The 14,584-nt window shown below is 37.7% G+C and overlaps 1 long non-coding RNA gene across 2 annotated transcripts; it reads left to right on the top strand.

Moving 5' to 3' along the window:
• Positions 1 to 10,851: 10,851 nt before the first annotated feature.
• On the top strand, positions 10,852 to 12,411 carry LOC311125120. 2 transcript variants are annotated; one of them, XR_014612839.1, is made up of 4 exons: positions 10,852 to 11,219; positions 11,338 to 11,394; positions 11,697 to 11,993; positions 12,132 to 12,411. It is a non-coding gene; the product is annotated as an uncharacterized lncRNA (long non-coding RNA). The 2 variants fall into 2 exon arrangements; XR_014612840.1 differs by having other exon boundaries at positions 11,335 to 11,394.
• The last annotated feature ends 2,173 nt before the right edge of the window (positions 12,412 to 14,584 follow it).

Raw genomic sequence — 14,584 nt, 5'->3', positions numbered from 1 at the left:
ATTGATGGTCATTAAGGCCAAACAGTTCTATTTTTGTTTCATCAGACCAGAGGACATTTCTCCAAAAAGTACGATCTTTGTCCCCATGTGCAGTTGCAAACCACAGTCTGGCTTTTTTATGGCGGTTTTGAAGCAGTGGCTTCTTCCTTGCTGAGCGGCCTTTCAGGTTATGTCGATATAGGACTTGTTTTACTGTGGATATAGATACTTTTGTACCTGTTTCCTCCAGCATCATCACAAGGTCCTTTGCTGTTGTTCTGGGATTGATTTGCACCTTTCGCACCAAAGTACATGCATCTCTAGGAGACAGAACGCGTCTCCTTCCTGAGCGGTATGACGGCTTCGTGGTCCCATGGTGTTTATACTTGCGTACTATTGTTTGTACAGATGAACGTGGTACCTTCAGGCGTTTGGAAATTGCTCCCAAGGATGAACCAGACTTGTGGAGGTCTACAAATTTTTTTCTGAGGTCTTGGCTGATTTCTTTTGATTTTCCCATGATGTCAAGCAAAGAGGCACTGAGTTTGAAGGTAGGCCTTGAAATAAATCCACAGGTACACCTCCAATTGACTCAAATGATGTCAATTAACCTATCAGAAGCTTCTAAAGCCATGACATCATTTTCTGGAATTTTCCAAGCTGTTTAAAGGCACAGTCAACTTAGTGTATGTAAACTTCTGACCCACTGGAATTGTGATACAGTGAATTATAAGTGAAAAAATCTGTCTGTAAACAATTGTTGGAAAAATTACTTGTATCATGCACAAAGTAGATGTCCTAACCAACTTGCCAAAACTATAGTTTGTTAACAAGAAATGTTTGGAGTGGTTGAAAAACGAGTTTTAATGATTCCAACCTAAGTGTATGTAAACTTCCGACTTCAACTGTATACACTGATTAAATAGAGTATAATACAGAATATTTATTGTTGTGTTTCGTTGCAGACACCAACTGACAAGATCCCAGCTCAACCTTCAGCAGACCCAGAAGTGAGACAGAGATCCACTTCATCCTTCCAACAGGTTATTACACATTTATTGTAGATATTTTCTATTTAAATTAAATTGTTGTCTCAGTTCATTCCAAAATATGAATTAAATGGCTTTTTACTGTATTACAACCAACCTTTTGTGTAAAATGTTCACAAAATCAACATTCCCATAACTTGTTTCGATATCATAGCGTAAACAAAATTAGCCCAACCATTTGACAGAACTAACCGCCACCCAAAACATAAAATTAATCTTTATTCTCTCTAATGCCTATGTTTTTGTATTTTTGGGGCAATGTTTTTGCCCATTTAACATATTTCTTCTCAATTTGCGTGATTTAATGAATATGGCAGTTGATCCATTTACATTACTTTTAAGGTTGTGAGCTTTCTTTGACAACAAAAGGATAACTCAAAGTCAGGAACCTTGACTCTAGATGTGTTCAGTCGTCAAGTCCTCATTTGGTACTAAGGCTGTTCAAGACGTAAATGTGTTTCAGATGACGTCCCGATATGGTATGACCCAACCAGAGTAGAGTGTGTGTGTTACACGGTCATCATATTGTTGGTTAGCAGATATTGTACAGTTTTAACCATTTCTATAGAGTCTTGCATAAAAAGCCCAGATCCACATATGAATTATCTTTCCTAACATTTGTGGTCAATGCTGCCCTTGACCTCAGCAATGAGTCTCATCCCAAAGGGGATTATGATAGACAGGTGGTAGGAATATATTGTGACTGAACTGAGTATGATCATTAGTTTACGAAATAGATATGATCTATATTATAAAACACAATATTTCTGACATGTTATCGTTGTATTTCGTTGCAGACACCAACTGACAAGATCCCAGCTCAACCTTCAGCAGACCCAGAAGTGAGACAGAGATCCACTTCATCCTTCCAACAGGTTATTACACATTTACTGTAGATCTTTTCTATTTAAATTAAATTGTTGTCTCAGTTCATTCCAAAATATGAATTAAATGGCTTTTTACTGTATTACAACCAACCTTTTGTGTAAAATGTTCACAAAATCAACATTCCCATAACTTGTTTCGATATCATAGCGTAAACAAAATTAGCCCAACCATTTGACAGAACTAACCGCCCCTCAAAACATAAAATTAATGTTTATTCTCTCTAATGCCTATGTTTTTGTATTTTTGGGGCAATGTTTTTGCCCATTTAACATATTTCTTATCAATTTGCGTGATTTGATTTATATGGCAGTTGATCCATTTACATTGCTTTTAAGGTGGTGAGCTTTCTTTGACAACAAAAGGATAACTCAAAGTCAGGAACCTTGAATCCAGATGTGTTCAGTCGTCAAGTCCTCATTTGGTAATTAGGCTGTTCAAGACGTAAATGTGTTTCAGATGACGTCCCGATATGGTATGACCCAACCAGAGTAGAGTGTGTGTGTTACACGGTCCTCATATTGTTGGTTAGCAGATATTGTACAGTTTTAACCATTTCTATAGAGTCTTGCATAAAAAGCCCAGATCCACATATGAATTATCTTTCCTAACATTTGTGGTCAATGCAGCCCTTGACCTCAGCAATGAGTCTCACCCCAAAGGCGATTATGATTGACAGGTGGTAGGAATATATTGTGACTGAACTGAGTATGATCATTAGTTTACTAAATAGATATGATCTATATTATAAAACACAATATTTCTGACATGTTATTGTTGTATTTCGTTGCAGACACCAAGTGACAAGATCCCAGCTCAACCTTCAGCAGACCCAGAAGTGAGACAGAGATCCACTTCATCCTTCCAACAGGTCATTACATATTTATTGTAGATCTTTTCTATTTAAATTAAATTGTTGTCTCAGTTCATTCCAAAATATGAATTAAATGGCTTTTTACTGTATTACAACCAACCTTTTGTGTAAAATGTTCACAAAATCAACATTCCCATAACTTGTTTCGATATCATAGCGTAAACAAAATTAGCCCAAACATTTGACAGAACTAACCGCCCCTCAAAACATAACATTAATCTTTATTCTCTCTAATGCCTATGTTTTTGTATTTTTGGGGCAATGTTTTTGCCCATTTAACATATTTCTTATCAATTTGCGTGATTTAATTTATATGGCAGTTGATCCATTTACATTACTTTTAAGGTTGTGAGCTTTCTTTGACAACAAAAGGATAACTCAAAGTCAGGAACCTTGACTATAGATGTGTTCAGTCGTCAAGTCCTCATTTGGTACTAAGGCTGTTCAAGACGTAAATGTGTTTCAGATGACGTCCCGATATGGTATGACCCAACCAGAGTAGAGTGTGTGTGTTATACGGTCCAAATATTGTTGGTTAGCAGATATTGTACAGTTTTAACCATTTCTATAGAGTCTTGCATAAAAAGCCCAGATCCACATATGAATTATCTTTCCTAACATTTGTGGTCAATGCAGCCCTTGACCTCAGCAATGAGTCTCACCCCAAAGGCGATTATGATTGACAGGTGGTAGGAATATATTGTGACTGAACTGAGTATGATCATTAGTTTACGAAATAGATATGATCTATATTATAAAACACAATATTTCTGACATGTTATCGTTGTATTTCGTTGCAGACACCAACTGACAAGATCCCAGCTCAACCTTCAGCAGACCCAGAAGTGAGACAGAGATCCACTTCATCCTTCCAACAGGTTATTACACATTTACTGTAGATCTTTTCTATTTAAATTAAATTGTTGTCTCAGTTCATTCCAAAATATGAATTAAATGGCTTTTTACTGTATTACAACCAACCTTTTGTGTAAAATGTTCACAAAATCAACATTCCCATAACTTGTTTCGATATCATAGCGTAAACAAAATTAGCCCAACCATTTGACAGAACTAACCGCCCCTCAAAACATAAAATTAATCTTTATTCTCTCTAATGCCTATGTTTTTGTATTTTTGGGGCAATGTTTTTGCCCATTTAACATATTTCTTATCAATTTGCGTGATTTAATTTATATGGCAGTTGATCCATTTACATTACTTTTAAGGTTGTGAGCTTTCTTTGACAACAAAAGGATAACTCAAAGTCAGGAACCTTGACTATAGATGTGTTCAGTCGTCAAGTCCTCATTTGGTACTAAGGCTGTTCAAGACGTAAATGTGTTTCAGATGACGTCCTGATATGGTATGACCCAACCAGAGTAGAGTGTGTGTGTTACACGGTCCTCATATTGTTGGTTAGCAGATATTGTACAGTTTTAACCATTTCTATAGAGTCTTGCATAAAAAGCCCAGATCCACATATGAATTATCTTTCCTAACATTTGTGGTCAATGCAGCCCTTGACCTCAGCAATGAGTCTCACCCCAAAGGGGATTATGATAGACAGGTGGTAGGAAAATATTGTGACTGAACTGAGTATGATCATTAGTTTACGAAATAAATATGATCTATATTGTAAAACACTATATTTCTGACATGTTATTGTTGTATTTCGTTGCAGACACCAAGTGACAAGATCCCAGCTCAACCTTCAGCAGACCCAGAAGTGAGACAGAGATCCACTTCATCCTTCCAACAGGTTATTACACATTTATTGTAGATCTTTTCTATTTAAATTAAATTGTTGTCTCAGTTCATTCCAAAATATGAATTAAATGGCTTTTTACTCTATTACAACCAACCTTTTGTGTAAAATGTTCACAAAATCAACATTCCCATAACTTGTTACGATATCATAGCGTAAACAAAATCAGCCAAACCATTTGACAGAACTAACCGCCCCTCAAAACATAAAATTAATCTTTATTCTCTCTAATGCCTATGTTTTTATATTTTTGGGGCAATGTTTTTGCCCATTTAACATATTTCTTATCAATTTGCGTGATTTAATTTATATGGCAGTTGATCCATTTACATTACTTTTAAGGTTGTGAGCTTTCTTTGACAACAAAAGGATAACTCAAAGTCAGGAACCTTGACTATAGATGTGTTCAGTCGTCAAGTCCTCATTTGGTACTAAGGCTGTTCTAGACGTAAATGTAATTCAGATGACGTCCCGATATGGTATGACCCAACCAGAGTAGAGTGTGTGTGTTACACGGTCCTCATATTGTTGGTTAGCAGATATTGTACAGTTTTAACCATTTCTATAGTGTCTTGCATAAAAAGCCCAGATCCACATATGAATTATCTTTCCTAACATTTGTGGTCAATGCAGCCCTTGACCTCAGCAATGAGTTTCACCCCAAAGGCGATTATGATTGACAGGTGGTAGGAATATATTGTGACTGAACTGAGTATGATCATTAGTTTACTAAATAGATATGATCTATATTATAAAACACAATATTTCTGACATGTTATTGTTGTATTTCGTTGCAGACACCAACTGACAAGATCCCAGCTCAACCTTCAGCAGACCCAGAAGTGAGACAGAGATCCACTTCATCCTTCCAACAGGTTATTACACATTTACTGTAGATCTTTTCTATTTAAATTAAATTGTTGTCTCAGTTCATTCCAAAATATGAATTAAATGGCTTTTTACTGTATTACAACCAACCTTTTGTGTAAAATGTTCACAAAATCAACATTCCCATAACTTGTTTCGATATCATAGCGTAAACAAAATTAGCCCAACCATTTGACAGAACTAACCGCCCCTCAAAACATAAAATTAATCTTTATTCTCTCTAATGCCTATGTTTTTGTATTTTTGGGGCAATGTTTTTGCCCATTTAACATATTTCTTATCAATTTGCGTGATTTAATTTATATGGCAGTTGATCCATTTACATTACTTTTAAGGTTGTGAGCTTTCTTTGACAACAAAAGGATAACTCAAAGTCAGGAACCTTGACTATAGATGTGTTCAGTCGTCAAGTCCTCATTTGGTACTAAGGCTGTTCAAGACGTAAATGTGTTTCAGATGACGTCCTGATATGGTATGACCCAACCAGAGTAGAGTGTGTGTGTTACACGGTCCTCATATTGTTGGTTAGCAGATATTGTACAGTTTTAACCATTTCTATAGAGTCTTGCATAAAAAGCCCAGATCCACATATGAATTATCTTTCCTAACATTTGTGGTCAATGCAGCCCTTGACCTCAGCAATGAGTCTCACCCCAAAGGGGATTATGATAGACAGGTGGTAGGAAAATATTGTGACTGAACTGAGTATGATCATTAGTTTACGAAATAAATATGATCTATATTGTAAAACACTATATTTCTGACATGTTATTGTTGTATTTCGTTGCAGACACCAAGTGACAAGATCCCAGCTCAACCTTCAGCAGACCCAGAAGTGAGACAGAGATCCACTTCATCCTTCCAACAGGTTATTACACATTTATTGTAGATCTTTTCTATTTAAATTAAATTGTTGTCTCAGTTCATTCCAAAATATGAATTAAATGGCTTTTTACTCTATTACAACCAACCTTTTGTGTAAAATGTTCACAAAATCAACATTCCCATAACTTGTTACGATATCATAGCGTAAACAAAATCAGCCAAACCATTTGACAGAACTAACCGCCCCTCAAAACATAAAATTAATCTTTATTCTCTCTAATGCCTATGTTTTTATATTTTTGGGGCAATGTTTTTGCCCATTTAACATATTTCTTATCAATTTGCGTGATTTAATTTATATGGCAGTTGATCCATTTACATTACTTTTAAGGTTGTGAGCTTTCTTTGACAACAAAAGGATAACTCAAAGTCAGGAACCTTGACTATAGATGTGTTCAGTCGTCAAGTCCTCATTTGGTACTAAGGCTGTTCTAGACGTAAATGTAATTCAGATGACGTCCCGATATGGTATGACCCAACCAGAGTAGAGTGTGTGTGTTACACGGTCCTCATATTGTTGGTTAGCAGATATTGTACAGTTTTAACCATTTCTATAGTGTCTTGCATAAAAAGCCCAGATCCACATATGAATTATCTTTCCTAACATTTGTGGTCAATGCAGCCCTTGACCTCAGCAATGAGTTTCACCCCAAAGGCGATTATGATTGACAGGTGGTAGGAATATATTGTGACTGAACTGAGTATGATCATTAGTTTACTAAATAGATATGATCTATATTATAAAACACAATATTTCTGACATGTTATTGTTGTATTTCGTTGCAGACACCAACTGACAAGATCCCAGCTCAACCTTCAGCAGACCCAGAAGTGAGACAGAGATCCACTTCATCCTTCCAACAGGTTATTACACATTTACTGTAGATCTTTTCTATTTAAATTAAATTGTTGTCTCAGTTCATTCCAATATATAAATTACATGGCTTTTTACTATATTACAACCAACCTTTTGTGTAAAATGTTCACAATATCAACATTCCCATAACTTGTTTCGATATCATAGCATAAACAAAATTAGCCCAACCATTTGACAGAACTAACCGCCCCTCAAAACATTAAATTAATCTTTATTCTCTCTAATGCCTATGTTTTTTGTATTTTTTGGGCAATGTTTTTGCCCATTTAACATATTTCTTGTCAATTTGCGTGATTTAATTTATATGGCAGTTGATCCATTTACATTACTTTTAAGGTTGTGAGCTTTCTTTGACAACAAAAGGATAACTCAAAGTCAGGAACCTTGACTCCAGATGTGTTCAGTCGTCAAGTCCTCATTTGGTAATTAGGATGTTCAAGACGTAAATGTGTTTCAGATTACGTCCCGATATGGTATGACCCAACCAGAGTAGAGTGTGTGTGTGTTACACGGTCCTCATATTGTTGGTTAGCAGATATTGTACAGTTTTAACCATTTTTATAGAGTCTTGCATAAAAAGCCCAGATCCATATATGAATTATCTTTCCTAACATCTGTGGTCAATGCAGCCCTTGACCTCAGCAATGAGTCTCACCCCAAAGGGGATTATGATAGACAGGTGGTAGGAATATATTGTGACTGAACTGAGTATGATCATTAGTTTACTAAATAGATATGATCTATATTATAAAACACTATATTTCTGACATGTTATTGTTGTATTTCGTTGCAGACACCAACTGACAAGATCCCAGCTCAACCTTCAGCAGACCCAGAAGTGAGACAGAGATCCACTTCATCCTTCCAACAGGTTATTACACATTTACTGTAGATCTTTTCTATTTAAATTAAATTGTTGTTTCAGTTCATTCCAATATATAAATTACATGGCTTTTTACTGTATTACAACCAACCTTTTGTGTAAAATGTTCACAATATCAAAATTCCCATCACTTGTTTCGATATCATAGCATAAACAAAATTAGCCCGACCATTTGTCAGAACTAACCACCCCTCAAAACATAAAATTAATCTTTATTCTCTCTAATGCCTATGTTTTTGTATTTTTGGGGCAATGTTTTTGCCCATTTAACATATTTCTTATCAATTTGCGTGATTTAATTTATATTGCAGTTGACCCATTTACATTACTTTTAAGGTTGTGAGCTTTCTTTGACATCAAAAGGATAACTCAAAGTCAGGAACCTTGACTCTAGATGTGTTCAGTCGTCATCTCCTCATTTTGTACTTAGTCTGTTCAAGGCGTAAATGTGTTTCAGATGACGTCCCGATATGGTATGACCCAACCAGAGTAGAGTGTGTGTGTTACACAGTCCTCATATTGTTGGTTAGCAGATATTGTACAGTTTTAACCATTTCTATAGAGTCTTGCTTGAAAACCCCAGATCCACATATTCATTTTTTCATTTATAGGTCATCTATAAAACAGTATTGTCAATTTCTTAACCCAAATTATTTTCACATACAGTATAATGTATAATATCCTAATTTACTGTTACGGTACTGTGTTATTAAAAACAAATATTTATTCTTCATAATTTCATTCAAGGAAAGCAAGTCCAGTGGAATTGTACCCTTCCAGTGTCCTACTGCAAAGCAGGTAAGAAAGCTGCATTCTTGTCATTAGATAAAATAGTTAATGTTCTTTGTTAACACATTGTGGTATTTTTGATGTGAGGAAACATTGTAGAAATTTGTACAGCTTAGAAAAAGCCGCCATCTGCAAAATCTGAGGCGCCGTCATGATCGTTATGAGGATCGTTATGAGAAGAGATAGCTGAGAGACAGAGGTCTTTAAATCAGTTTACTAGAATACATTTTTCTGTGAGTATGTAGGTGTTATGCACAATGTGATGGTACTGTAGGGAGTATGATACCCTAGGTATTAATACATGTATAAAGTTATTGACAGAATTAGATGCTTTTTTTTCTTTTTTTTCAGACCTTGATGAATCTTCGGATGCTGCAGACTATCTTCCAGACTCATGTGGCAATTCCTCGGATGCTTCTATTATAAGTACTACAAGTTCTTGTAGTAAGGAATATAAAACCACAGAAAAGAATCTCCACCACAAATTGTCAGAGAACAAACCATTAGGGAATGTTACAGCACACAGTGGGGATAGTACCACCAGTTCAGAGAAGCCAAGAACATTAAGTTATTCAAAGATGCGCAGCAATCCTTGTACTTCAGTAATAAGCTGCAGTGCCAATTCATCAGAGAACACATCACACCAGAAAAGCTCCATAAATGTCACACCTTTGTCAATAACAGCAAAAGGAAGCAAGTACAACAAGAAGCAATTTTGTCTTTATTGTAAAAAGGCCATTTATAAATTGGCAAGACACCTCAAATCCATCCACAGTGAAAAGCCTGATGTTGCAATGGCTTTCAGTTTTAATAAAGGATCCCGCAAAAGAAGAGAGTTGTTACGCTCTCTTAAGAAGAGATGAAACTTTGACCATAATACTGAAGTGGCAAGCTGTGGCACTGGAGAGATGGTTGCCTGTAAAAGACCTAGTAATGCAAAACCATCTGATGACTACCGTGACTGCAAATTTTGCGAAGGACTGTATGCAAGAAATTCCCTATGGAGACATGTGAGAAACTGCCCGAAGAAGTCTGTTGAGGGAGAGCCTCAAGTTGGGCGAAAACGGATTCAACTGCACTTACCAAGACCTGACTCAGTTAAGGAAACTGTTTGGAAGATTGCTTGTGAAATGAACCAGGATGACGTTTCCTCGGTTGTAAGGAGTGAAACTGAATTCCTTTGTATCGGCGAGTCACTGTTGAATTCCAGGAAACCATATGAGAGAAGGAATGACTACATACGCCAAAAAAATAGAGCGATGGCAAGACTATTGATAACGGCAAGGGCTATAACACCTTTGAAGAGCACCGAAGTCCTTGTTATGCCCTGTAACTTTCCCCATGTGATACAGGCAGTAAGATATGTTGCTGGTTATGATGTTGAAAGCAACTCGTATAAAATCCCATCATTGGCTTTGAAATTGGGACACAGTTTAGCCAAAGTTGCAGGCATTATTCAATGCAATGCCATCACTGCACATCGCCCTGCTGTTGCAGAGTCTGCAAAGCAATTTGCCACTTTACATCAGAAAAAGTGGACAGAGTCCATTTCAGCTGCCGCATTGGGTACGCTTCAACAAGCCAAATGGAATAAACCACAGGTTTGACCCTTTACAGAGGATGTGTCGGTGCTGCACACGTTTCTTGCTACTGAGCGTGCTAAGTGTATGAAGGACCTTGAGGAAGAACCCAACAGCAAAAGCTTTGGAAATCTTCCTAAAGTGACTTTGATGCAGGTAGTACTATTTAACAGAAGGAGGGAAGGGGAAGTTTCAAAAATGGAGCTTCAGTCTTTCACATCCAGGGATCTTACGGAGCTGAATCCAGACATTGTGAGGGGCCTTACTGACTTCGAGAGGAAGCTTGCAGAGCACTTTGAGAGAGTTGAGATTCGAGGTAAAAGGTCAAGAAAAGTTCCAGTGCTTCTAACCCCTGACATGATCACTGCCATGGACCTCCTCATGATAAGCAGAAAAGAGTGTCAAGTCCACAAAGAAAATGTGTACATGTTTACACGGCCAGGTGTCCTTTCCCATTACAGAGGCTCTGACTGCTTTCGCAAGTATTCAAACAATGTGGTGCAAAGAACCCAGAGGCACTCACCTCAACAAGATTGCGGAAACAAGTCGCCACTTTGTCCACACTACTAAACCTCAAAGAAAATGAAATGGATCAACTTGCCACCTTTCTAGGACATGACATCCGTGTCCATAGAGAATTCTATCGGCTTCCAGAGAGTACCCTGCAGCTCGCAAAAGTCAGCAAACTGTTGATAGCAATCGAAAAAGGAAGACTGCCTTACCTGCAGGGGAAAGGGCTGGATGACATTGAGGTCAATCCTGAAGGTAAAATTTTGTTTGAAATATAGTTTTTAGCCACTTCAAATATAACTATTATAAGTGTTGTTAGTCCTTAATTTAAATAATTGGCCGTAAATGTTTTTTACCCAACCATATGAAGTAGAAATGAGTGATGATGATTCCAGTGAAGAAACCATTGCTGACCTACATCAATGCAAAGGTATCCTGACTTGTATATATGTGGTAATATCTTTAAGTTATGTCACATAAATGCACATTTCTGTGGGGATTATCGAAATGATCCTCTATCTGTTTTTTAACAATCACATTGGTGGTGATAAGTAATTCCACATTTATGGATTTGCAATCAGTTTATGTTTATATCTCAAATATCAGTTAATATCTAATGTAGAATTGCATATTGCCTGACATTGAGGTTGTTTACAGTGAATAATACAAGCAAGCAAACGTATTGTCATGAAGCTCATAGAACATAATCACATTCATTATTACTTTGCAAAGGCTCAACAACAGAGACTTCTAGGGACCAGACACTTCTGAGGCAAACACCAGAGTCAACCACCCTGGACAACATGGAGGGCACTTCTGAGTCAACCACCCTGGACAACATGGAGGGCACTTCTGAGTCAACCACCCTGGACAACATGGAGGGCACTTCTGAGTCAACCACCCTGGACAACATGAAGGGCACTCCTGAGTCAACCACCTTGGATAACGTACACATGAGCAACACACAACCAAGACATGGTAAAATAGTCACATCCCAAGCATCCTCAAAGTGCTCCAAAGGAAAGCAAGGTTAGTAAGCATTTTGTATTCACATGTATTGATAACATCATATAACTACTAACTAGAATCCTTTGTATCATATCCTCCATTTGTCACTTTAGCAGAGCTCATTGTTAATCAGTTGTATTTTGTTTCCATTTATGAAAGCTGTGAAGGTGAGAAGCAAGTGGACAGGTGATGAAGTGAAAGCTGTTGAGCGGCATTTGCTTAATTTCATAACAAGCTGCAGAATACCAGGTAAAAAGGACTGTGACTCCTGCCTCCAAGCAGAGCCAGTAGCTCTGAAAGACAGAGACTGGGTTGCTATCAAATACTACATCCACAACAGAAATGTAGCATTAAAAAGGAAGATGAATAGATAGAACTAGAGCATGCCAACTGTAGCTCAGGTACCATTCAATTCCAATTTCAATCAGCTTCTCCTCAGATAGTGTTCATATCTGTGGGTTTCATGTTCATATTATTTTATTTTCCTTAAATGATTTATATTGTTGGTTCTTGTACAAACATGCCACATAGGCTCGACTGTAGATCCCACATGTTTGTATGTTTATGTATAATTGAGGGCTATTAATGAGCATATGTTTGCTACTTATGGTCACATTTTTTTGGGATAACAGTTGATGATATGTGTTAATACTTGCTCTCATTGACAGGGAAAAGAGATAAACAGTACTTAAAGGGATTGTTATTGTTCCTAAGTTTTCAGAAGCACTTTGTTCTTAACCACAAGTTGTTGAATGTGGCAAGGTGTTTAAATTACTGTTAAACTATTACCATTTCAATGGGTGCTTGTAACAGGCCTTGTGTATGGTAACTTGCACTATGTAACTATGATGTAAATCCCTATGTTATTTAGACAGGTTAGCTGAATGTACACTGTCATGTTTCATAGAAGCTGGATGCTTTAATAGAGAGTTTCTCATTCATTTCAAACATGCCATTTCTACTGCCTTGTGCATAGCAGGGAAGGAGGCAAAGTGTAGGTGGTCTATTCTGGGTGTTCAATTGATTTGTTAATTTGCATATTTTCACTGGCACTCAATAAAAGTAAGGCATAAAGTGTACCCTCTTTTTTTACATGAATATTGACTGCAAATGTATTGTTATAAATAACAATAATACGACTTAAACAGTAGACTGAGAATATATTATATTTATGAGCTATGTGAACATGGATAGGCATTTCTGTTGAAGGTTACCTATCTGGTGAGCATGATTATTATAATATATTTTTTAAAGCTTTAGTTAAGTATTGTACACCTATGATTCTTATGCAGACATTTCAACATGTAACCGGAACCACGTTCAAATACAGACCCTATTTACAGGTTCTTCATAAGTCACATAAACCTGAAAATCAGTGTGTATCTATGGGCTGCTGTTGCTATGGGCCTTATATGTCACATGAACCCGAAAAAGTCCTCATATATACTATTAAAATCAGGTCTGAACAAAATATAGCCCTAGACAAAATCTCAACAGATGGATGTATTCCTAGAATCATGGGACCAAACTATTCTGATTCCCAGGTCTCTTGGACCTTGGGAAAGGCATGTCCCAATATGTCACATTTTTGTCATAAGTCCTGATATTGTCTATAAACACGTATGTGTGTGTGTGTGTGTGTGTGTGTCCAGTGTGTGTGTGTGTGTGTCCAGTGTGAGTGAGACCAGTGTGTGTTTGTCCAGTGTGTGTGTGTGTGTGTCCAGTGTGTGTGTGTCCAGTGTGTGTGTGTGCAGTGTGTGTGTGTGTGTGTGTCTAGTGTGTGTGTGAGTGAGTGTGTGTGTGTGTGTCCAGTGTGTGTGTTTGTCCAGTGTGTGTGTGTTTGTGTGTGTCCAATGTGTGTGTGTGTGTGTGTTCAGCGTGTGTGTGTTCAGTGTGTGTGTGTCCAGTGTGTGTGTGTGTGTGTGTCCAGTGTGAGTGTGTGCAGTGTGTGTTTGTCCGGTGTGTGTGTGTGTGTCCAGTGTGTGTGTGTGTGTCTAGTGTGTGTTTGTGTGTCCAGTGTGTGTGTGTGTGTGTGTCCAGTGTGTGTGTTTGTCAAGTGTGTGTGTGTGTGTTTGTGTGTGTCCAATATGTTTGGTTGTGTGTGTCTTTGTGTGTGTCCACTGTGTGTGTGTGTGTGTGTTCAGCGTGTGTGTGTTCCATGTGTGTGTGTGTGCAGTGTGTGTGTCTAGTGTGTGTGTGTGTGTAAGTTCAGTGTGTGTGTGTCTAGTGTGTGTGTGTGTGTGTCCCCAGTGTGTTTGTGTGTGTGTGTGTGTGTCCAGTGTATGTGTGTGTGTGTGTGTCCGGTGTGTGTGTGTGTTTGTCCTGCGTTTGTGTGTCCTGTGTGTGTGTGTATGTGTGTGTGTGTGTCCAGTGTGTGTGTGTGTGTGTGTGTGTCCAGTGTGTGTGTGTGTATGTGTGTTTGTGTGTGTCCAGTGTGCGTGTCCAGTGTGTGTGTGTTCAGTGTGTGTGTGTGTACAGTGTGTGTGTGTGTTTTTCGAGTGTGTGTGTGTGTGTCCAGTGTGAGTGTGTCCAGTGTGTGTTTGTCCAGTGTGTGTTTGTCCAGTGTGTGTGTGTGTCCAGTGTGTGTGTGTGTCCAGTGTGTCCAGTGTGTG

Source organism: Coregonus lavaretus, assembly GCF_964263955.1.
Source record: "Coregonus lavaretus genome assembly, contig: HAP1_SCAFFOLD_254, whole genome shotgun sequence".
NCBI lineage: Eukaryota > Metazoa > Chordata > Actinopteri > Salmoniformes > Salmonidae > Coregonus > Coregonus lavaretus.
The sequence above is the reverse complement of the archived record's forward strand: the minus strand, read 5'-3'. Positions and strand labels throughout refer to the sequence as shown.